General features: G+C 38.6%; 1 long non-coding RNA gene across 3 annotated transcripts in view; it reads right to left on the bottom strand.

Moving 5' to 3' along the window:
• Positions 1 to 23,750, bottom strand: part of LOC116586210 — a 98,268-nt gene that overhangs the window by 67,246 nt on the left and 7,272 nt on the right. The gene's annotated exons all lie outside the window — the stretch shown is intronic.

The following is a 23,750-nucleotide window of genomic DNA, read 5'->3' as shown; positions in this document are numbered from 1 at the left end:
GTAGAGGAAAGAAAGCCTCTGTGAAGAGCTGATAATTACACTGAGACCTGAGAAAAAGTGACAAAAATCAGTTATGCAAGAAATGAGTAAAAGAGAATTCCATGCAGAGGTATCAACATTGTGGAAACCTGAGACAGGGAAGAACTCGGAAGGGAAATGAGGTTAAGGGGCCCCAGCAGAGGGAACTAGGAAGACTCATAAAGGAGATGGAGGATGGGCCAGCACCAAATTCTTACAGGCAGAGCAAGTTGCAACTGAAAGAGTATAAGCAGCAAAATCTTATGATAGGCACTTATGTTCTCAAGGATGCCTCTAATTTTAAATAGAAGACTGTGTTCCATTTAAGAATGGATTCAATCGAAAGGGGAAAAAATAGAAGTGAGGAAAACAGCTGGGAAGCATTGCAGTGGTCCAGGTGAGTGTAAGGGTGGCTTGCACTTCAGGGGGAAGTGAAATGGAGGGACATGAATGAAACTGCAATAACTTAGGGACAGAATTGATGGGACATGGTGATGAATTTGATATACACCAAGATGGAGAGAAAGATGACTCTCATGTTTCTGGGAATCCGGGTTTATTTACTAAGATCTGGAAAGGCAGCAGATAGGCAATGGAGATAGGAAGAGTTCAGATCTAGCCATTTTGCCAGATGTCTCTGGCCATTTTGCCTGAGATGCCTCTGAGGCATCCAAGAAAAAGAAGTCTTTGGATGTATGAGTTTGGAGTTTACATATTTAGGAGTCCTTGGCACACAGGAGGGATTAAATCAGCATGCTGGTGGTATCACTTAGGGAGAGATGGATGAAATGCTAAGAGGAGACCCAGGGTTGGGCCCAGACTTCTGAACTGGTGAAAGAATTGGGGAGAACACTGGAAGAATGAAATGTGACAGAAATAAAGACAAACTGAGACTCAGGAAGGAGGGAGTGGTCTGCTGTACTCTAAGAAGTAAGGTAGGATGAAGCCTGAAAGGTTCACCAACTAGGACCAACTAGATTCTACAACTAGGACTACACAGAACTTGTTTATTACACTGACAAGAGTGGAGGATGGAGGATGAAGCAAGAAGAGAGCCACAGAGTCAAGAATGGGGCATGAGGAGAAGAAAGAGCACTCTGAATGCCTCCTGTGAAAAGCTTGGCTCTGAGTGAGAACAGAAAGAGAATAGCTTAAGGAGCATGTTGTGGGGCGCCTGGGTGGCTCAGTGGGTTAAGCCGCTGCCTTCAGCTCAGGTCATGATCTCGGGGTCCTGGGATCGAGTCCCACATCGGGCTCTCTGCTCGACAGGGAGCCTGCCTCCTCCTCTCTCTCTCTCTCTCTCTGCCTGCCTCTCTGCCTACTTGTGATTTCTCTCTGTCAAATAAATAAATAAAATCTTAAAAAAAAAAAAAAAGATTTAAAAAAAAAATAAAAAAAATTAAAAAAAAAAAAAAGGAGCATGTTGTGGCTACAGGGTTCTCTAACTAGTTTGGTTTTGTTTGAGAATTGTTGGAACATATCTGTATGCTGAAGGTAATGATCAAGCAGAGAGTGCAAGAGGAAAGATGCTGGAGTAGGGAGAGTGCTAATGTCCCAAGGCCACCAGGCACCACACTCTACTTTCAGCCCCACTTCCTAAGTCTCCTGCCTGAGGCCTAGAAGAGGTGATTTCTCCAGTGACCTCTTGTACTGCGGTCCTATGTAGCTTCTAAATGGCATTCACCTAGCAGCAGAGAGAAACACAAGCTCCTTCCCACTGTGGAGTAAGAAAGGAGAGAAAGATTTTAAAAAGACCGAATGGGGAAGAGAGGGAGAAAACAGAAAATGGAGATGGCCAGTCCTGAGATGGCAGTGAAGCTGAACTCCAGATGACGGGGAGGGCAGGAGCTCTTACTCTTCAGAGGGCTGTCTCTCCTAGCTGAAGCCTAAGATTTGCCCAGACTCAGAAGGCCAGTTGTCAAATCCTGTCTTTCCTTGCAGATCTCAGGGTCCTGTCAGTCCAGAGAAACTTCTGGGGTGGCAGCCACTATCCAAGAGCTGAGAAACCTGACTACCATCACTTTGACCTCCCACTCCCCACTGAGGTCTTGACCCACAGAAGACTATGTGATCACAATGAGGTATCACAAGACAAAAGTGTTTTCCCTCCCCACCAAATTGGTCATGTTTCCTATAAGCATGGGGGGGAGTAGAAGGGGGGGAGGGGGAAGGCTTGCTCCTGGCATGATTCGTTCACTCTCTGAGGCATGAGATTTGATTACCAGTTTTTTAACATGCATGACAGCAAACGTTAATATTTGCCACAGAATTATCTAGCCCCCTTTGAAATTCATCTACAATGTTAGGCTCTTTGACCCCTAGAGGTGGGGAATGTCACAGGCTAACTTCATGCCACTTAATGCTGCTGTCCCTGCTATAGGATCAAAACCTTTCTTGAAATATAAGACATATGAACAAAGAGGTTCCTGATTTCTGGGAATAAATATTACACTTCTCTGAAGCACCAGTTTACTTTGTGAAACAACTAGCTAGCAATGACTCTTCAGTCTCCTATTCACACCTTCAGTTAGTCTTTTACACATGAAATGTCTTTTTTATTATGATTAGCATACTGGGTCATTGTTCTTAGAAGAATATTAAACACACTCACACACACACACACACAAAATCACCAGCTATATCACTGGTTATTACACATATTACCTTACACATCTCTTTCAACTTCTCCAGACTTACTAGTAGGCCAAAAAGAGATCCCACCTCTTTCAGCCTTTAAGTCTGCTGTCCAAAAGTATGAGCATTTTCTAATTTCCACACGGTGGTGAGCTTGGCGGTCCTATCTGAAACTGGTGGCTGGGGGAGGAGGGATTTGAATTTTAAAAGCAGGACCCAACCCTTGACTTCCTTCTCTGGAAGTTCAACTGCCCACCTTCACACTGCCTATTCTAACATTCATCATAGCCTAAAAACCCATTATTCAACATATTATCTTGTGAAGTATTGATAAGGAGTCACTTTTGCAGTATGTGTTCTCTCTGCTCCCCTCCTGGCCTCCCTCCTGGAGCATCCCTCCCAGATGGGCCCGTGGTTGTTAGAGCAGCTTTCTTCCTTGTTCAGCTACACCTGGCATAGTTCTTTTGCCTGATCATAAGGCCATTTCAAAATGCTCTCTCTTTATAACATAACCTTTTCCTGCACTGAGGCCTTATCTTTCATTTGCTCTATACAGCACTTGCCACAGTGCATAATGTAAGCTAGACAATGGTGGCACAGACAAAGTAACAACTGAATGTAATTATCTACTGTGTTATTGCTAATGAGTGGCCTGCCTTCTGAGGGCTTGTTACAAACCAAAATATAGATGAGGATAAAGGACAAAGCTGAGGAAAAGTCAATAGAACCTCACAATGTGAAGACTCAAACTCTGTCTCCATCAACTCATTAGACTTTTGAGTTGCATAGCCAGCCAGAACATTCTCCACTTGTCTATAGCCAAGTATCTTGTCAAAACTAGGCAAAAGAATAAAATTAAAAATTAAAAAAGAATTATACCATGATTTCACTCATATGCAGAATTTAGAAAACAAAACAGATGAATGTGTGGGAAGGGGGGAAAAAGAGGAGAGAGGAGGAGGTAAACCCATAAGAGACTCTTAACTATAGAGAACAATCTGAGGGTTGATTAAGGGGGGTGGTGGTGGGGGATGGGCTAAAAGGGTGATGGGCATTCAATGATGAGCAGTGAGTATTCTATGTAAGTGACGAATCACTAAATTTTACTCCTGAAACCAATACTACACTATGTTAACTAACTAGAATTTAGGTGAAGATTTGGAAGAAAAAGAAAAGAATTGCTTTTTTTCCCATGCTGAGTTAAGACAAACTCAGAAATCACATTCATGTTGAAGATTGTTATATATTTTACCAATACTAAAAAGACATTAAAGTTGATACAGTTTATATGAAATCAGCAGTTACATATATATAAATGAAAAGAAGCAATTTTGTTATAACCAATTTTTTTAAAATTACACAAAGATATTATCTATGGTTTATGTCGTTTCTGCCATTTTGACTAGTGTTTTTATTTCTTGGCATATTAGGTTAATGTTCAAGCTCCATTCTGTTTTTCAGCTTGCAAAATTAATGTCTAAGTACTAACATAACGGAAATCTAATCTTGTTTTTTAGGCTGCCTTGCTTCTAATGACTGGAACCAACATATCCAGCCATTCATACAACACTTCTCAAATGTCAAAATAATGATGTTTATTTTCTCTAATATTTGTTGAAGGCTTCCTATGCCAGGCCTTGTCCTAAATGCTTTGATATACTGGTTAGTTTTATCCTCATGATAATTCTGTAAGGTAGTAATACTGCCACACATTGTCCAAGGTCATAGCGTGAACTTGCCTCCAGAACATAGGCTCATCTTGATTAATTCCAACACTGCCTCTGTAATGGATCTGGGCCATAGTTGAAGAATGACATCTGAGAAATTACTGGTAACACATGGAGAAAACTGAACTTACATAAACAATTAAAAGACCAAAGAGGTTGTACTTAGAATAGATATGAGGTCAGATTGGAGATAAGATTCTCCCAACTCTTACCACCCAATATCTTATGTTCTTAGTTGGTCTGAAAACAATGCACACGTCTCCTCACATGTCCCTAATGTGGTTCTTCAGGACCTTAATAAAAGTTTAGGTAACTCCGTGCTCTGGCCTTAAGAGTTTGGGCCAGGGGAACCTGGGTGGCTCAGTGGGTTAAAGCATCTGCCTTTGGCTCTGGTCATGATCTCAGGGTCCTGGGATCGAGCCCCGCATCGGGCTCCCTGCTCAGTGGGGAGCCTGCTTCCTCCCCTCTCTCTCTCTTTGTCTACTTATGATCTCTGTCAAATAAACAATTAAAATCTTAAAAAAAAAAAAAGAGTTTGGGCCAGAAGTGGGTATTTTCATGATTTCATTTAGTGAATATTTAACTGCTGAAGTGAGGAGACAGGCAGGGTTGCTGTCAGATGTACTGCTAAACTCTACTCTGCTGGGATATGGAGGCTGGAAAGGATGATAATTCAGCCAGACCTGAATATAAAGTCTGAAAATTGATTCAAGTTTTTAGCCCAATTTCATAAAATAAAGCAAAATAAACAAAAACGTCTCACCTAAGAAAATCTATTAATTTCTTCAAAATTTACTTTTATGCAAAGTATCTTGGAATGGAATATTTATTAATTAAACCAAAAGCTTTATTACCTTTTATTATCTTCTAAGGATATCTCTCTTTTACTGACACTGTAAGGTAAATTCACAGCTTCATTATGAGCTCAAAACCAATTTTGTAGAAGGGGCTTCTGATAATCTATCAAACCCTCTTAAAAAATACTTTACAAAGCCTTCTGCTACAACCCCTGACTTTCAACAAATAGGGGTGCAGGGACTTCTTAGAGAATGATTATGTGTTGAGGTATCTAGAACCATCGATGGCATTTTTATTTATTAATATTGGTTCCTAATGGGTGAGAGATTCAAAGAAATATGAATACCTGATCCCTGTCCAAAGAGCTGGTTCAGTAGATGGTAGAACCGGGTAGGCTTTCATGATGTAACTATATTACAATTTCAAGCAATATATATAATTAAGGTGTTTTGTTCTGTCAGGGAATGCAGTGTTAGAGGATGACTTTAATCAAGAGAAGGTACTTAAAGACAGGAGTAGTAATATGTAATTTTAGAATGATTATGCTAAATAAAATTCTTATGTGGTGGCAAGAGAGCTGGATAATTTCACTTCCTAAATTTGGAAAGGATGTCTACAGGGTGAGCAAGTTTTCAGCAAATCAAGTAAGGGCAAAGGGAATAATTTTCTGTGTGATTCTATGCAAGCTCATTCCTCTTTCTGGCCAGCCTTCTTATCTAGAAAAGATGGAGCTAAACTGGAAAATTCTATGGGTCTCTGCCAGCTCTAACATCCTGTGGTATGACTGTGTCTCCAAGCACAGCAGTAGGATAAATCTGCGAACTGTGCACCTTCCAGAAGGACCTGTGCAGCAGGGGAAGGTATACCATGGCAATCCCCTAGGGGAGGCAAGTGATGAGGTCATTTCCCAGCCAAAGTTCCCGAGATACTTGCATAGTGTTGAGAGCAATCTTTTCTTACTTTGGTGAATCTTTTCTAAAGGGTTTCATCAAACTTCAGGACAGATGGCATCCCTCACTTCTGCTAATTCTGAATCCTAGCAACATCTTTACCCTCTCTCTAACTTTTAAGTTGTTTGATGGAGTTGACTGATTTTCTTTCTAAACTCATATGCTCTCATTTATCTATTTCCCTAGGATCTCTGTTTCTCTCTCATATTCAGATTGAGTTACTCAATCAATTTTACTATCACCACTCCCCAGTTGATTAAATTCTAAATTTTATCATCAGAGTATTTTCAGGAGATAATATGTTATAAAGTTTAAAGTAATTTTTAATTAACATCATAATATGCTCATAATTGCATTTTCCATAAATTTTTTCAAACTTATGAAATCCTGGTTGAAAGCAGAGTTTGAACCCAAACACTCATTACTGGATATTTTCTAAAATACAATATGGTAGACTTCTTAATGTAGCTTGCTTTTTTGTAGCTGCTTTTTTTATATGATACTAGGAGAAATAATATTAATACATTTGACATTTTCCAACTATAATCCAAATAATACCATACAAATACAGAATGAGGATGCTCATAATCTCTGTAATAGCTTATACTCAATGTATGATATTAAAAAACAAGTTTCTAGTGGGGGTATGGACATTGGGGAGGGTATGTGCTATGGTGAGTGCTGTGAAGTGTGTAAACCTGGTGATTCATAGACCTGTACCCCTGGGGATAAAAATACATTATATGTATATAAAAAATTTTAAAAAATTTTTTTAAAAAGTTTCTAGACTTAACTAAATTAAATGTCACGTGACTAATGTACAAGTCCCTGTCATGTTAGTTTAGTGTATCAAAACCACAATCCTTATTTTTTTAAAAAGATTTTATTTATTTATTTGTTTATTTTAAAGATTTTATTTATTTATTTGACAGGCAGAGATCACAAGTAGGCAGAGAGGCAGGCAGAGAGAGAGGGAGGAAGCAGGCTCCCTGCTGAGCAGAGAGCCCAACGTGGGGCCCTATCCCCGGACCCTGAGATCACAACCTGAGTTGAAGGCAGAGGCTCCAACCCACTGAGCCACCCAGGCACCCCCTACAATCCTTATTTTAAGTACACACAAAAGTCAAGATTACAGTTTCTCGTAACACACCCTTTCTAGACAGAAAATTTCACTTAGTTATGCATTCGAAGAGCTATTTTCTTCTGAAGATGCTTATGTGGCCTCTGGATAAAGCCTGGGAATATGCCGCAGTGTGGGTTTGCCCAAATCAATTTGGCTCTTGACTGGCCGTAAGGGCCAAGTCAATAAGGAAACATCAAGTCAATCAAAAAACTGCTTTATGTATTTATAAACCAACTTCACTAGTCAAAGATAGAAAAAACTATCAAATCAGCTCAGGTTTGTGGACAGTCTTCATTTAATCCCAGTAGAAGAGAAACTGCCCATCATTCCCATTCCTTCAAAAGCGAGAGTTTCGCCCAGCGGGAACAACCCTGAGCCTGAGTTTCTCATCTAACACAAAAGCCAATTCTTTTTTTTTTTAAAGATTTTATTTATTTATTTGACAGGCAGAGATCACAAGTAGGCAGAGAGGCAGGCAGAGAGAGAAAGAGAGAGAGAGAGGAGGAAGCAGGCTCCCTGATGAGCAGAGAACCCGATGCAGGGCTCGATCCCAGGACGCTGGGATCATGACCTGAGCCGAAGGCAGAGGCTTTAACCCACTGAGCCACCCAAACGCCCCACAAAAGCCAATTCTTAAACATCCTAGCAGAAAGAGCAGAGGGAAGTGGGAGCATGGCCCCATCTCAGCCAATGCCAGGCCACAATTAGGCTGGAGAACCACCAAGGGGCACCTTTTGATTCGCCGGGGTGGGTTGCTAAGGGGAGGTGAGGCGCTCTGAATCTTAACATCTCTGCTTGGTGAATCTTTTCCAAACAAATGCTCTTTTCTCTTGTCCAGTAATAATTCTACAACCATTCTCTGTATTCTTGAACAATCACACCTGTTGACATTTTGTTATCACAAGAAAAGCCCTGAAAGATGAGAGGAGAACTCATTGAATTTATTTGTGCTTTCAGTTATTTCTGAGAGAAAGGTGGTATTGCAGCAAACCATTAAAGCCACATACTGTATCAAAGCTAAAAGTCTGTCACATAAAAGCACCACCTGTAGCTACTCCTTTGAAAGAAAAGTCCTTGGCAAACAATGGCCTGAGTGAGTCAGTTTAATCAGGCAGGAGTCAAGATCACTGAGACATAAATTAAGCATTCATCCTTGAGTAGCAGCCAAGCAGCCAAAGCCCCCATAATCCCAATTAATCCCATTTTGTGCAGTTGTCCTTGGGCCAAGGGCAGAGGGGAAGAGAATTTGCACATGTTGGTTCCGCATCAGCTCTTTACCTTTACAGGGGGTGGGTCTGTAATAAAGCAGGGCACCTATGCAAGTGTTCCTGTTCTGATGTTGTAGCAATCAGAGCCCTCCCCCGCTGGGCTTCTGCGATCTGTCAGCAAGAACTTACTTCAAGGACATCCTACACTTTGAGAGAGTTAGATGCTTGGGCTCCTTTAAAAACAGACATGACTCTATTCCATTTTCCTATACAGCTGAATTGACTTCCCATCACCAACTCTTGCGGACGCACGAAGGGAACGAACATTCTACAGTCCCTCTGGAACTCATTTTTGCCATGTGATACTCTATTCTGGACGAAAAGTTGCTAAGTTTCCCAGTGATGGGAAATTTCTCTCCAGAGAGCAGCCATTCTGTCTACAGACAGAAATCAGCTTACTAGGACAGTACTCGTTTCTCTTGCTCCTTAAGGAAAGGAAACGCTATGTGCTCTCTGCAAACAAGTCCTCACCTTCACTACAGATTTGTTGTGCTCAGGTCCTCAGGTTCCCTTTCCACTTTATGAGAAGCCAGCCAAAACACCAATTGAGTGGAAAGGGCTCTGTGGCGGAGACTGCTAGCTGATTAGACACCAAAAGACCCCCTTCTTTGGACATAACAGCAGGTCCTTGTTTACAGACTACCTTGTAGTTGGGGGAAAGAAAGATGACATATGATTAGTCTCTCTCCAGTAGAACACGAGCACAAGGGTGCTCTGGCCTTGGCTGATAAAAACCTCCTAATAATGTTCCATGTTCTTTCCCCCTTTCTGGCTAAGATGGAAATACTACATACACACACACACACACACACACACTCTCTCTCTCTCTCTCTCTCGTTCGCTCGCTCTCTCTCTCCCCTGCTCATACTAACCTGAAAGTTAGGTTTTAAAGATAGGAGTGTTATCAACCTGGATCCAAGTGATTACCCAGAGCATAGTCACATATCCCCCTTACCTTATTCAACCTTTATTTTCCAGCCCTATTGTACTATTAGGTGAAAAAGAAATCAATTCTTTTGTGCTGAGCAATTACATGTTTGGGTCTATCTGCTACCATAACCTAATCTACCCCAACCATCAGCTCCTTGAACTTCTGTAGGTCTCCATCTCTGGACTGCTGACCTTCTCTAAACATAGGTCAGGAGAGAGGCAAGAGAGGTCAAGGTGGTCAGGACTCCTCAATCCAACCAGAATCCTGCAAGCCTGAACTTTAGAAGCTCCCTGAACTCTCTGTCCACATCCATCCTTTCCTGTATATGAGCCCTTAAGTTGTCTGTACTGATGATGGGCTGGGCTCTAAGGGTTTTTCTCCATTCAGAAGTACAGGCCTTTATGGCTCTAGCTCAGCTGATTCATTCATGACTCAGAACTATGAGTCAAGCCCATCGAAGGTGATGGAGAAGTCAGTCCTAACCTTTTGCATGAATTGGACTGAGAAGAAATCTGCATGCATTTCATTTCTCGGAAGAAGGAAAAGCACTGAAACTTTTCACTCTAAATCAAATTTAAGAGAATGTCTGTGAACTCTTGTGTGTTTTTTTTTTGTTTTGTTTTGTTTTGAAAGATTATATTTATTTATTTGTCAGAGAGACAGAGAAAAAGAGAGTGCACAAGAGGGAGTGGCAGGCAGAGGGAGAAGCAGGCTCCTTGCTGAGCAGGGAGGCTGATGCAGGGCTCAATGCCAGGACCCTGGGATCATGACCTGGGCAAAAGGCAGCCGCTTAACAGACTAAGTCACCCAGGCTTCCCTGTGGGCTCTTGTTTTAATTGCAATGAATTTCTGTCATTTGAAGTCTTTATTTCCTGAAGAATGTCAAGTTTAATTTCCAGAATTTCAGTTAATTGTTTAAAAATATATTTGATAAAAAGAAATAAAAACAATGCCTATTTATTTATCTTTGAAGGTGTTGGGCATTACATTTTTTTGGAAGAAGAAATAGAAAGTAGCATTGGCATTCTCATGACAATATACTGGGATCAAAAGCCCAGACTTAGGGGACCCAGTCAGCATTAAGAACAGGACAAATGGGGGGCGCCTGGGTGGCTCAGTGGGTTAAGGCTCTGCCTTCAGCTCAGGTCATGATCTCAGGGTCCTGGGATCAAGCCCGCATCAGGTTCTCTGCTCAGCAGGGAGCCTGCTTCCTGACTGCTTGTGACTGCTTCTGACTGCTTGTGATTTCTCTCTCTGTGTGTCAAATAAATAAATAAAATCTAAAAAATTAAATAAAATAAAATAAAATAAAAAATTTTAAAAAAGGATAAATGGGACATTAAGCACTTTGATTAGTGTTAAGTTTAAAGAAAAACCACCTGTATTCAAATATATAGGGTTGCTTTCCTTGAGAGAAAAAAAAATATACTAACTCAATTTGAAAGGATCAGACTTATTAACAGGCAATATAGAAAAGGTTCAGCTAAGGAAATCATTCGCTCATAAAAATCATTACTTAAGAGGAAAATTTTGTTTTACTCAAACTCAATGATAACTCATTTTGTGTTTGTTGATAAGAAGTTACGAAGCAAGGTAAGAAGCTGTATACTGCTGCACATAAGTCAGCTCCCCCTAGATAGATAATGCAGTTAAAACTGAGTTTCTGCTTATCTCTTAAATTGCTGGTGGGAATGTAAGTCTGGCAACTTCTAAAAAATTTAACACCATATGACTCAATAATTGTAAACTGGGCATTTATCCCAAAGAAATGAAAACTTATATCCACATAAAAACCTATACATAATTTTTCATCATCAGCTTTATTTATAATAGCCAAAATCTAGAAACAACCAAAATGTCCTACAATAGATGAATAAACAACTGGAGTATATCTATATTATGGAATATTACTGAGCAATAAAAAGAAACCAACTATTGATACATGTAACAACTTGGATGGATTTTAAGGGTGTTCTGCTGAATGAAAAAAAATTAATCTCAAGGTCATATACTAAATGATTCCATTTATGTATCATTCTCAAAATGACAAAATTATAGAGATTAAGAACAGACCAGTGGTTGCCAGGAATTAGGGACTGTCAGGGACGGGGAGGGGGAAGGTCAGTGAAAAAAAGTAAATTTCTAATTTTCATTTCACATGGCACACGTAATTTTAAATTCTTAAATACTTCTAACTTTGTGTTTTCCCGTGTGCTGAATATTTTGAAAAGGGATAATCAATGCCACTTTCAGAATAATGGTAATGCAAAGCATGTTTTCCCATATGAAAGAGGAAGTCAAATGATCTATATGAATCAGGGACTTCAAAAGTAAGGGGGGACAATTTAGGGAGTACATAACATGATCTATTGAGAAGTGGGAGAGAAATATTAGAACACTTATTTCTATTTATTACATATATAATTTACCCAAAGTTTCTAATTTGGAGTATCTTTTATAATGCATATATTAGTTTCATAGTATCAGTGTATCATTTACATACAAGTAAATGTGAATATGTGAATATGTACATACAAGCTCAAAAAACGTTTCTCTGATAGGAACAGTCCTCAGAAAGATGTAAGAGTCCTGTTTGTTGTTTTATGTCTGTCCTCAACTGTTAGTAACTGGCATAAAATTCTGCTTACTCAGCATGCATTTCTTGTGTGAGAAACCAACCCCTGTAGTTGTAACTGCTATCACTATGGTAAAATGGTAAGCCTCCATCTCTAGATCACAACATGCTCCCAAAGCCATCCTCAAATTCAGCTGCCCAGAGAATATATTCCATCAATAAGGCTCCATAAGTAAGCACACCACCCCCACTCAAATTGAGCTCAATATTTTCCAGCCCTCCTCATTTTAAACCTGCTCCTTTTACTGTATTCCTCGTCCTTGTCTGTAATTCACATGATCACCCTAGCCAGAAATATGGTGATTATCTGAGTTTTTTCCTTTCTCTTGCATTTCACATTGTTAACTTTTACTTTTTCGTTATCTCTAAATTCCTCCATGTATTAGACCTTCATATATCAATGTAGGTATATCTCAAGAACATAATATAAGTAAGCTGTAAAAAGATGCATAGTATGAGATGTAAAATTCTAAATCCATAAAATAGTGTATATTGTTTATGGACATATATGTGCATCTAAAAACTAAAAGTCCTGCATGGAAATAATATACCCAACCTCAAGACAGTGATTATCTCTGCAGAAGAAGGAAAGGAGGAGGAATTAGGGACAAGGCTACATTTCTTTCTAAAAAGCAGCAGAATATTGACTTAACCCACTGAGCCACCCAGGCGCCCCAGAATATTGACTTATATTAAAGCTAGGCTATGGTCACATTAGCATCAATTATATTACTATGTGAATTTTTCTGTGTGTTTGAAATATTTCATAGTTTAAAATCTTTGAAGAAAAAACCTTAATTCCTTTTCTCACCTCCCTGCTCATGACCAAAAGGACTAGTTCAGTCTCCTGGTATTTCACTAGAGACTATTATAATAGTCTCACTGATCCCAGCTTCCATTTTTGCCCCCCTTTAACCTATCCATCACATTCAGACAAAGCAAATATTCTAAAATAAATAATTGGTACATGCTAGACCTCTGCTTATGGCTCTTTAGTGGGTCCACATCAGTTAGAAAATAATGCTGAATAACAACCAAAAAATTCTCAGATGCATGCAACAATCAGCGTTTATTTGGCCTGTGAATTATAGAGGTCATTTGAGGGGTTAGCTGGCCTAGGTTGGTCTTGGCTAGGATGAGTTGGCTCTGGTCCACATGGCTCTCATCTTGTTTGCCTGGGTATGTCCTTCTCAAGGTAATGGCAGAGATACAAGTAGGGAAATAGAAACCTACAAGGCCTTATCTTAGCTTGAAGCAGGTATACCACCATCACCTACACCTCATTGTATTGGCCACACCCAAAGTCTAAAGTAAAGAAACTTACTTTTTACCATTTGGTAAGAACTGCAAAGTTACACAACAAAGAGTGTGGATACAGATAGGGGTGGAGAGTTGGGGGTAACAGCATCTTTCATAGACCTTAGCACTTAAGGATAATTTTTCTTCATCGGTGAGGCACAGACAGTGCTTCATGAGGGCATCCTGAGCCACATTTTTAGCCTCATTCCCTGTTGCTCTACCCTCTGTTCTCTGTGTTCAGGCCATTCTGAACTATCTACATGTCTCTGAATGTGTCATGCTATTTCTTCTTTTTGCCTTTGTTACTCTTTTAATCTTTATTAGGTAAACACCCACTTGTTCTTCATTACCTCAACTCAGATCTTCTTGACCAATCCCTTCCCAGGTAGAGCAATTTTCAGCTCCCACCTTCATCAGACCAGAATGGCCCACATTGCTTCTATCTTTACTGCATCTTGAGTATACAGCATGGAAACACAGCACCACTGTAACTAGACTATGAATCTTTTGAGGGCAGAGAGTTGCATCTTCAGGGCTTAGCACTTTACTGAGGCTCAATAAATATTGAATAAATACAATCTTCTGGTTACTGGTTAAACTTCTCTAGCTCCTAGAAACTAAGTAAGGCATACTTTGACGGAGGAGACCACAGAGTCTGATATTCAAGGGCAGTGACACTTTAGTTGTAAATTAATACATTGTTATCCTGGAAAAACATTTATTTAGCTTAGAACCTGACCATTTTCAAATGAACTGCACCGGAGGTCTCAACCTTGAATCATGGAACCATCAATAAGATGCCATACATCAAGTGAAGAGTGGCCTAAGAACCAGCTGACCTTACCCATTAGGTTACCATGCAGTACAGGCTGAGAATGGACGATAACGGAGGTAAATTTGCTTTATGAGAGTGTATACCAGTAGGGTGTGTGAAGGAAATCAGATGGCAAATCCCTTTCCACTGTGTTAATATCTAGAATCATTCACCTCCCCGTTTTTGGAAAAAGCCCTAAAATCAGGTTGTGGCTGATGACTCTACTATCCACTGTTACAGGAGAACAAAGGGAGGGGTTGAATCCATGAATGACTGTCTTCTGAATCCAAATGACCTTCTCTGCTGTTATATTTAAAAGCACCTATACTGGGATGCCTGGATGGCTCAGTCAGTTAAGCGTCTACCTTCGGCTCAGGTCGATCCCAGGGACCTGGGATTGAGTTCTGCATCAGGCTCCTTGCTCAGTAGGGAGCCTGCTTCTCCCCCTGCCTGCAGCTCTCCCTGCTCATGCATTCTCTTTCTCTCTCTCCCTCTCTGACAGATAAATAAATAAAATCTTTTTTAAAGAATCACCAATACTTTTCTTGGTCAATACAGTCTCAATTTGGAGTGATAAGTATCAGCCCCTTCTTTAAAACATCCATTAGTTTTGTAATCAAGGTGAGGGCCCAAGCAGAAATACCTACTGTGACACCAAGTAGATTTATAAATAACCAAAAGACAGAATCAGCGACAAAAATGAGCACAGAACATAAAGCTAGGAACAATGGAATCACTGTTGTTCGCTTGTTTCTTTATGGGGAAAATATAAATCAAAGAAAAGAAAACAACTCTTAGTCAATAAAGAGACATAAATGACACCCCCAAGGCTTTATACACTCAAGAGAGAGCTAATTATGTTATTAACAAATGCTTTCCTATTCCAGGAGTGAGGACTTGCTGCTTCATCTGCTGCTTCCATTTCTAATTTCCTTAAATCCAGGAAAATGTACAAAATGACTTTATGCCAATATTACATGCTACAAAGCAGAGTTCATTTTGGTGGTTCTGGCAAAGAAATTGTTCGTCAATGTTGTTAATGTACACTAGAAGACATCTGATGTGAAATTCATAATTGAAATGTTATGAGCAGTTTAGCATATGGATCCTTCACATCCACTTAATTGCCAGTTTAGTAATAATTTTATGTAATGAAGCATTATTAATAATACGTGAAATACTAAATTGACGTAATGCCCTAAAAACGTAATATGACATTTGCCACTGATAGAATATTATAATTCCAGGTGTCTTTGCTATGATTTAAAAAACATATGTGATATTACATAAAATACTAAATTAATCTTTAGAAACAGCTTGGTTACAATGTACTTCAAATTGACTCTCCAAATTATAATCTGTTTTTTTCTAAAGTGTAAAACTTTGACTGCCTTATGGACTCACATTGCAACTGCTCCTTGAAGCTCTAACACTGTTAGATGTTTGCTGTCTTGCTCCCCCATGGCTGGGGTAGCATCTGATATGCCAGAAGGGGAAAACAAAACAGAAGAAAGGCCTGTCCCTGCTCAAGCACTGAAAAAACACAGGGAAGCAGAAGCCAAATGTTCTATATTGATAGACTTCTTAAAATTTCATCACATTTCAGGGATTTTTAAACTACCTTAATACAGTTCCCCAAATCTTCTGAGTGGGGTCATGATTACAGTTTGCAAGGCCTGAGGGAAGAGTGCAAGTAGAGGCTCACCATATATTTACATACTGAAAAGTTATAACAAACTATGAAATAAAAGATGATCTTTCCTATTGACAAATAAATTTTCTACCATGTTACCAAAAGAGAAAAATATGTAAAAAGTCTTACAGCTCTTGCTGGGCTTGGATGAGTGATAAAATAAATTCATAATTCATAAAAAATTCATAAAACACATAAAACACATAATTCATAAAAATAAGATTCACTCTATAAAATGTGTTTTTTCTGCTTTTATTTCAATGAAATTACTAAAGATGCTAAATTCTAAGTTGTGTTCTACTGACAGTAATAAACTAAATGTCTAAAAAATAAAATGTAACTATATTTAGGACAGAGATTCTAATAATTTTCATAACATATAAGCCAAATTTAAAAATTAATATTATTTTTCGGGGCACCTGGGTGGCTCAGTGGGTTAACCCTCTGCCTTTAGTTCAGGTCATGATCCCAGAGTCCTGGGATCGAGGCCTGTATCAGGCTCTCTGCTCAGCAGCAAGCCTGCTCCCCTTCCTCTCTCTGCCTGCCTCTCTGCCTACTTGTGATCTCTATCTGTCAAATAAATAAATAAAATCTTTAAAAAAAATTTTTTTAAATAATTTTTTAAAAATTAGTATTATCTTTCAAAAACTTATTTCTCCTCTAAAATATTTAAAATTATGTATTAAACATAAAAGGCAGAATTAAAATCATAATTAAGGGTGCCTAGGTGGTTCAGTTAGTTAAGTGACTGCTTTCGGCTCAGGTCATGAACCTGGAGTCCCTGGATCAAGTCCCACATCGGGCTCCCTGCTCAGCAGAGAGTCTGTTTCTCCCTCTGCCCTTCCCTCCTCTCCTGCTCATGCTCCCTCTCAAATAAATAAATACACTCTTAAAAAAATAAAATAAAATAAAATCATAATTAAGAAATACAAAAAACTTTAATCCATTTATTTAAATACTGAAAATGCTAATATTTAGAATTTTAAATGAAATCTTATTAAGAATTTTATGAAGATTATTTGCAATTATAGCATTCAATGTCCATCTTGTTGCCAATGTAAAGAGCAACACCACACTTTCACATATATGTCTAGACAAATATATCTCTATCTATATTTATATACAAAGGCATACATGTATCTGAGAGTAATATGAATTACTTAATACTTGAAAATGTTCCTAAGCCACCATGTGTGACCACTGCAAATACAGCACTAACCTGTGAATCAAGGACTGGAACTCAACCTGGATCATGGAAGAGAAGTGAGAAAATGGATGCTTAGCACTACTGGGAAACACCACTTCATAGTTTCAGAGTCTACTGCATTCATGCTGACAGGAAGGATCTGACAAGTTAATTAATTCGTCTTTTCTCTTGCCTAAGCGCTTTAGCCACTTAAATCCCCCTGCGCTCAAAAGCAGTGTCCATATCTGAAGCTGGCAATGGCACAACCCATAGCTCTTCTCAGCATTTAGATACAGGTGCTTGTGGTTTTGAGGACACAAGGTAGGTCACATGGAAAAGTGTTTCCTGGGGCCTGAAAGGTGTTAGGCATGTAAGCTGATGTGTAGGGATTTGGGATTCCTTATCAGCAATGAGTACTGGATCCTAAGTTTCTGAGGTACACGTGTTCCTAATTAAGTGTGTGTGTGTGTGTATGTGTGAAACTGCAGGGTCCTCTAGACAGCAGGTCCCTGAACAAAGCCATTCCTTGGCTGGCTCTAAGTGCAGCACAGCATGTCATACAGGTACACAAAAAAAGTTTAATAAATACTGCTTTCTCACTAACAACATTGCCTCATAGACTCTTAAATTTTCCCCAACCTCCTTCCCTATTTGAGCCAGACTGTAGCTTAAACCTTCCTCCACCTATCTGTGGTATGCTTTCGGGCAGTGGAATTTTTTTTTCTCTGTCCAAGGCTGGTTTAGTTGGCTCACATAGTTATTGCCCTACTGGTTGTTAAAGTATTGAAATATCACCATAACTTTGGTTAAACATTAGCGTCTTTGAACCCACATGTTCCTTCCACCATCAGGTCTCCCTCCTCCATTCCCTGGGACCCTCTTCCTAAGATCTCTGCACAGAATCTTTCCAGGACCCTGCTTCAGTGCCTGAGCCACATGTATTGCTCAATATTTTTAACATCACCTTTGTACATGTCTTAAAATAAGGCAAAAGTACAGGTGAAAGGGACAATGAATTAACCATCATTGGTTTCACTGGTGGAATAGTGGTAGGATATTTCGGATGGCACCAACTTATCTGGATAATAGAAGAAGCAGAGCAGCCCTTTCATTGTGAAGTTGGCTATTGAAATCTGATTCAGGGTCAGCTAGAAGAGCTATTTCCATACTGACAGATGTTCAGAGGCTTTTGTCAAGTGAGTTGGTGGCCTTTATCCAGTTCCAAGTGGCCAGATGTCCAAATCACTAAAATCACTATTCTAAGCTGATGTGTGATCTGATTAAGGTCCTTCTTGGGCTTTTTGGCTCGCCGTTCAGAACTGAATTGGAGCTGAGATTGAGACAGATCTAGAAAGAAGAGCTACCACATACTCTGATTCTAAGACAAAACAGAATGATGAAACGTAGCCAGCAGCTAGAATAATCTATTTTGTAGATAACTTAGAATTTAGTCTTCATGAAATGTTATTTTAGCACTTTTCAAGAAATCTGCAAGAAAAAAAATCCGTTCTTAAAAGTAATTGTATTATTTCAATGTTGTGCATTTTTTCATACTGACTCTTCAGCAGAGGCTGGTGAAAGTGAAAGAATGGAAGAAGAGTGTAACATAATAGAATGTTTTCCCAGTTGAAATTACTTGTTTTGATTTCTAAAACCAAGTCAGCCCAGTTTCTTCCAACCTCAGACTGAGGATGGCCTAGGCTTTCTTCCAGAGCTTGGCCCAGCACCAAATAGGAGTTTGTCTATTATGAAATGGACTTGAGTTTTATATGTATTTTGAAAATGTCCATATACACAGACACAGCCAGCTTTTGTTGGGCTGTAGGCTTATACAATTTGTAGTTTCTCTTCAAGAAAAAGAATACAAAATCACAAATTCAAAGTTGTTAGGGTCCCCACCAGGGCCTTCAGAGAGTAAAAAGTCCTGCCTGAAGTGTAAGCCTCAGTGGTATTAAGGAAGACCTACGTGTGTTCTCCTTGTGTAGCAGTGACCAACAGACTCAGGCTCCCACCTTCTGTTTTCCTTTTGGTAGGTTTTTCTTTTGCTATTGTGCCTGCCTTAGAGGAAATGCAAGTTGGGCAAAATCCATGAGGTTTATGTAGAAGGAGAAAATAGATTTACTCTCTTTATAAGAAATAGGATTAAAGGGACACTCCCATAGAAAGTCTTGAAATTTGAGCTGTGTGGCCATGTGAAAAAAGGGTAGAATTCGTGCTGCTTTCTTCAAGCTTAAAAGTGGGGATAGCTGGTATTCATATCTGGAAAACTTACAAAGCAACTATACAGTGTAAACCCTTGTGTACTTTGAGATGGCATGGGAAGGGAAATAACTTCTCTATCATATAGTTAATATGTTACTCCCTTAATGTGCCATGCAAAGCAGAAGATGGGACAGGAACTGACATTATCACTACAAATTTTCACAGACATTTTAGGTGAGGTGTTATCCCTGAAGGTCTGTTTCTGCTTGGTGTAATAAGATAAATTATTTGAACATCATTACATTTGTAATGATGTATCTGTGATGGCTTTGAGAGTCAGTTTTCTAGGTTGGTGTGTGATCTGATTCTGGTGCAGCATTCCATGTTCTGGTACAGCAATCTGAGTGAAATGGTATATGAGATACAATGGGATGGCAGGAATAGGACAAAAGGGCCAGGCCCCTTAGCAGCCTGCTCTGATCCTACGGAGGACTTACGTGCTGGAGGGAGGAGTAGGTAGATGGATGCTGGTGACGAAGGTAACGTAACTTGATTTTTTTCACGAGTCACTTAGAACTATTTTTAGATTTTCAAATACATCAAGATTTTTAAAAACATACTTTTGGTTATTAATTTCTAACTATGTTGTGGTAACTGTTCTTTAAAATGTGTTGAAATACATGACCTAGCAAGTGATATATTTTTGGAAATGTTTCATGTGTGCTCTCCAATTACTTGTTAGAGAATGCTATATATGCCCATTAATGAAAGTTACTGCATTCAGATCTTCTAAGCCTTCACTGATTTTATGTCTGCCTAACTCACCAAATCTGAGAAAGAGAAGTAAAAACAACACAATTTTTAAATGGGCAAAAGACCTGGATAGGCATTACACAGCCTAGAAAGTACTTAGAGCCAATATGTAACCAAGAACATGCTTAACCTCATTACTAATAGAGAAACATAATCAACACCACAAAGATATACCATTTTTCACTTATTTAATCTGCAAAAATCAACAAGCCTGACAATATCAAGTATTGAAAGGATATAAATCAAGAAGTTTTCTTACATATTACAAGTGGGAACATACAACCACTTTGAAAAATCCAAGGTTCATCATTTCTATTCCTGGGGATATGTCCAAGAGAAACTCTTATACACATGCATCAGAAGGTGTGTGTTAACAAGTTCATTATAGCATTACTTGTAAATAGCAAAAAACCAGAAAAGATTCAAATGCCCAGCAACATAAGAATAAATTACTAATGAAATACAAGTTATGTTTAAAAAAAACTCAAATCCCACAAGTTACCTACAGTCTGTAATGCTTTATGCAATTCAAAACCAATAAATTGTTTAGGGGTGTGTGTGTGTGTGTGTGTGTGTGTGTGTGTGTGTATGTGTATAAATATTCACATATATAAAAAATATTTGTCAATATATGTAAGGTAAACATACATTTTAGGATAGTTATTATCTTATGGGAGCAAGTTGGCAGGATAGGAGAAAGGGATATAAGTTACTGTCAGTGTTTTAGTTTTGGGACTGATTGGTTCTTTCATAAGTGTTCATTATTAGAATAAATAAATAAAGGATATGACCACACATGGACAAGGAAGACTATGTATCATAATCTAGTAGAATACTTTTGTTTGCTTGAGGTCCCATTTAAATATAAATAAATGAAATCTAGAGGAAGGCCTGAAGAATGTCCAGATATAATTAAAGGGTGGGGAAAAAACTCAAGTTTTAGCTGTCTGATTGTACTGTGAAGTATAATTTGGCCAAAATTGCAGACATCTGATCCCCTCAGAGCTGTTGGCAAACTATAACCCAAAGTGAAAGCCTAAAGCTGAGTTGATGGTAAGCAAATCTGATGCTTATTTTCACACAACGATAGGTATCTCAGCTCCTCTCAGATTCAAGAGCAAGATGTCTGTGCAGATGCTGTTTGTAGAATGAACCCTATTCCAGACCTCATCAACTCCTGTCCAATCCCAGTCAGGATTCTCAGCTAACTGACAGGGTCGAAGGCCTTAGGAGATGAATGTAGCCAACATTTGATGAACTAGCAGGAAACAGTTAAAAGTTAACATTCAACCTCACTCTTCTCCTGCCTTCCCATGTTCTCCCAGTGCCTCCCATTGGCCTCACAAAGCAAATGGTGCTGCAGCTTCCTTTGGAAGCCAGAGGACAAAGGATCTATTGAGGTAGTCCATACAGGTCACACAGCAAGATGGAGAAGAGGAAGAGTAATTCTGTATAGAACAAGCAGAAGATATCCAAAAAGGAGACAGGAATAAAAGTGAGAGTGAGGTTTCTTAGAAAGCTACTGAAAGGGAGCCAGACTTTTTTTTTTTTTTCAGATTTTATTTATTTATTTGACAGCGGGAGAGAGATCACAAGTAGGCAGAGCAGCAGGCAGAGAGAGGAGGAGAAGCAGGCTCCCCGTTGAGCAGAGAGCGCAATGAGGGTCCCGATCCCAGGACCCTGAGATCATGACCTGGGCTGAAAGCAGAGGCTTAACCCACTGAGCCACCCAGGTGTCCTGGGAGACAAACTTTTTAAGCCATTTTTTTCTCTCTTTCCATCCTTCTAGGAAGGAAATACCCAGAAGCACAGACATTAGATTTTGACCATGGAAGATGTAGAACCCATACTAAGAATGATGAGTCAAGATAGAGAGAGCCTGAAGATTAACAAGTCAGGAAACAATAAATATTGGTGAGGATGTGGAGAAAAGGGAATCCTCTTACACTGCTGGTAGGAATGCAAACTGGTACAGCCGCTCTGGAAAACAGTATGGAGGTTCCTCAAAAAGTTAAAAATAGAGCTACCTTATGACCCAGCAACTGCACTATTTACCTGAAGATACAAACATAGTGACCTGAAGGAGCACCTGTTCCCCAATGTGTATAGCAGCAATGTACACAATAGCCAAACTATGGAAAGAGCACAGATGAATGGATAAAGAAGATGTGGCCCATGCACACACACACACACACAGAGGAATATTATTCAGCCATCAAGAAGAATGAAATCTTGCCATTTGGAATGACATGGATGGAACTAGAGGGTATTATGTTAAGTGAAATAAATCAGAGAAAGACAATTATCACATAATTTTACTTGTATGTAGTATTTAAGAAACAAAATGGAGGATCATAGGGGAAGGGAGGGAAAAATAAAATAAGAAGAAAACTGAGAGGGAGACAAACAATAAAAGACTCTTAACTATAGGAAACAAACTGAGCGTTGTGGGGTAAAGGGTTGGGAAAACGGGGAGATGGGCATTAAGGAGGGCACATGATGCAATGAGCACTGGGTGTTATATATAATAGATGAATCACTGAATTCTACCTCTGAAACTAATAATATACTATATGTTAATTAACTGAATTAAAACAAATTAAAATTAAATTTTAAAACAAGGTGGAACCTGGTTCAATAGCAGCCCTGAAATAACCTATCCTTAGAGACATTAGGTGATAAAAACAAAAACAACCAACCAACCAACATATCTTTTAGTTTAATATCAGGCTTCCATGTGTAGCCAGATGCAATTCTGAATAATTCAGATACCTTGCTAGAGTCTACAATCAGATATGCTGAATTATTAAGTAATTTTTTATTCCTTTCAATATACTAGACAGTAAGTATCATTTTGAATGATATGAGTTAATGTTTGATACTTCATAAAAGACAGATTCATTCATCTTCCCTCTTAAAATTAAAAAGTAACCATTTAATTGACATAGTAGAAATAAGCTGAAATCAACAATTTTCTTTTATCTGTACATTAATTAACAAACAACCTAAAGTTTTTTGTTTTTTAAGCTCGTTTAAGGTAGCTCTGTTTGGGAGCAAATAAGTTGTCAAATTTATAAAACTTGCTTAGCACTTCTACTTAAAATCTCAAGTTTTTAAGTTATAAAACTTTTTCTAGAGTTTAAAACTATTTCTAGAGCACCAACTAATATAAAGACTTTTTACCTAGAAAATAATTATGAAAACACAGCAAGGAATAGAATGATACCATAATTACTCTTATGATTAATAAATTCTCTCCAAAAGATAAAATGAAATGAAATAGTCAAGTCATAGCTGAATAAACAAGATAGTATAACAGGTTAAACTAGTATTTTTCTATTTACTTATCCATCTATCTACCTATTAGTATGTTTTATATGATACATTAGATATTACTAAAGAGCCATATAACTTTCTAGTAACATCTAAAGTTTCTGAATATTAGTTAATATTCTGACTACACTAGAGAATTTTGTCAGTTAAAGGAATTTGACTGGTAGATTTTACTGTAAAGAAAAAAAATTATATTCTAATTTAACTGTTTGTTGAAATTTGCCTCATTAACTGGAGTAAAACTGTATATGGATAACCCCATGATTTGTGACCGATCTGAGTTCTTAGTCAGAAGCTTGTTAAGGATTTTATACCCTTTTACAGAC

The sequence above is a fragment of the Mustela erminea genome, chromosome 3 (genome assembly GCF_009829155.1).
Source record: "Mustela erminea isolate mMusErm1 chromosome 3, mMusErm1.Pri, whole genome shotgun sequence".
In the NCBI taxonomy this organism is placed as follows: Eukaryota; Metazoa; Chordata; class Mammalia; order Carnivora; family Mustelidae; genus Mustela; species Mustela erminea.
This window is presented reverse-complemented; position numbering and strand designations above follow the sequence as displayed.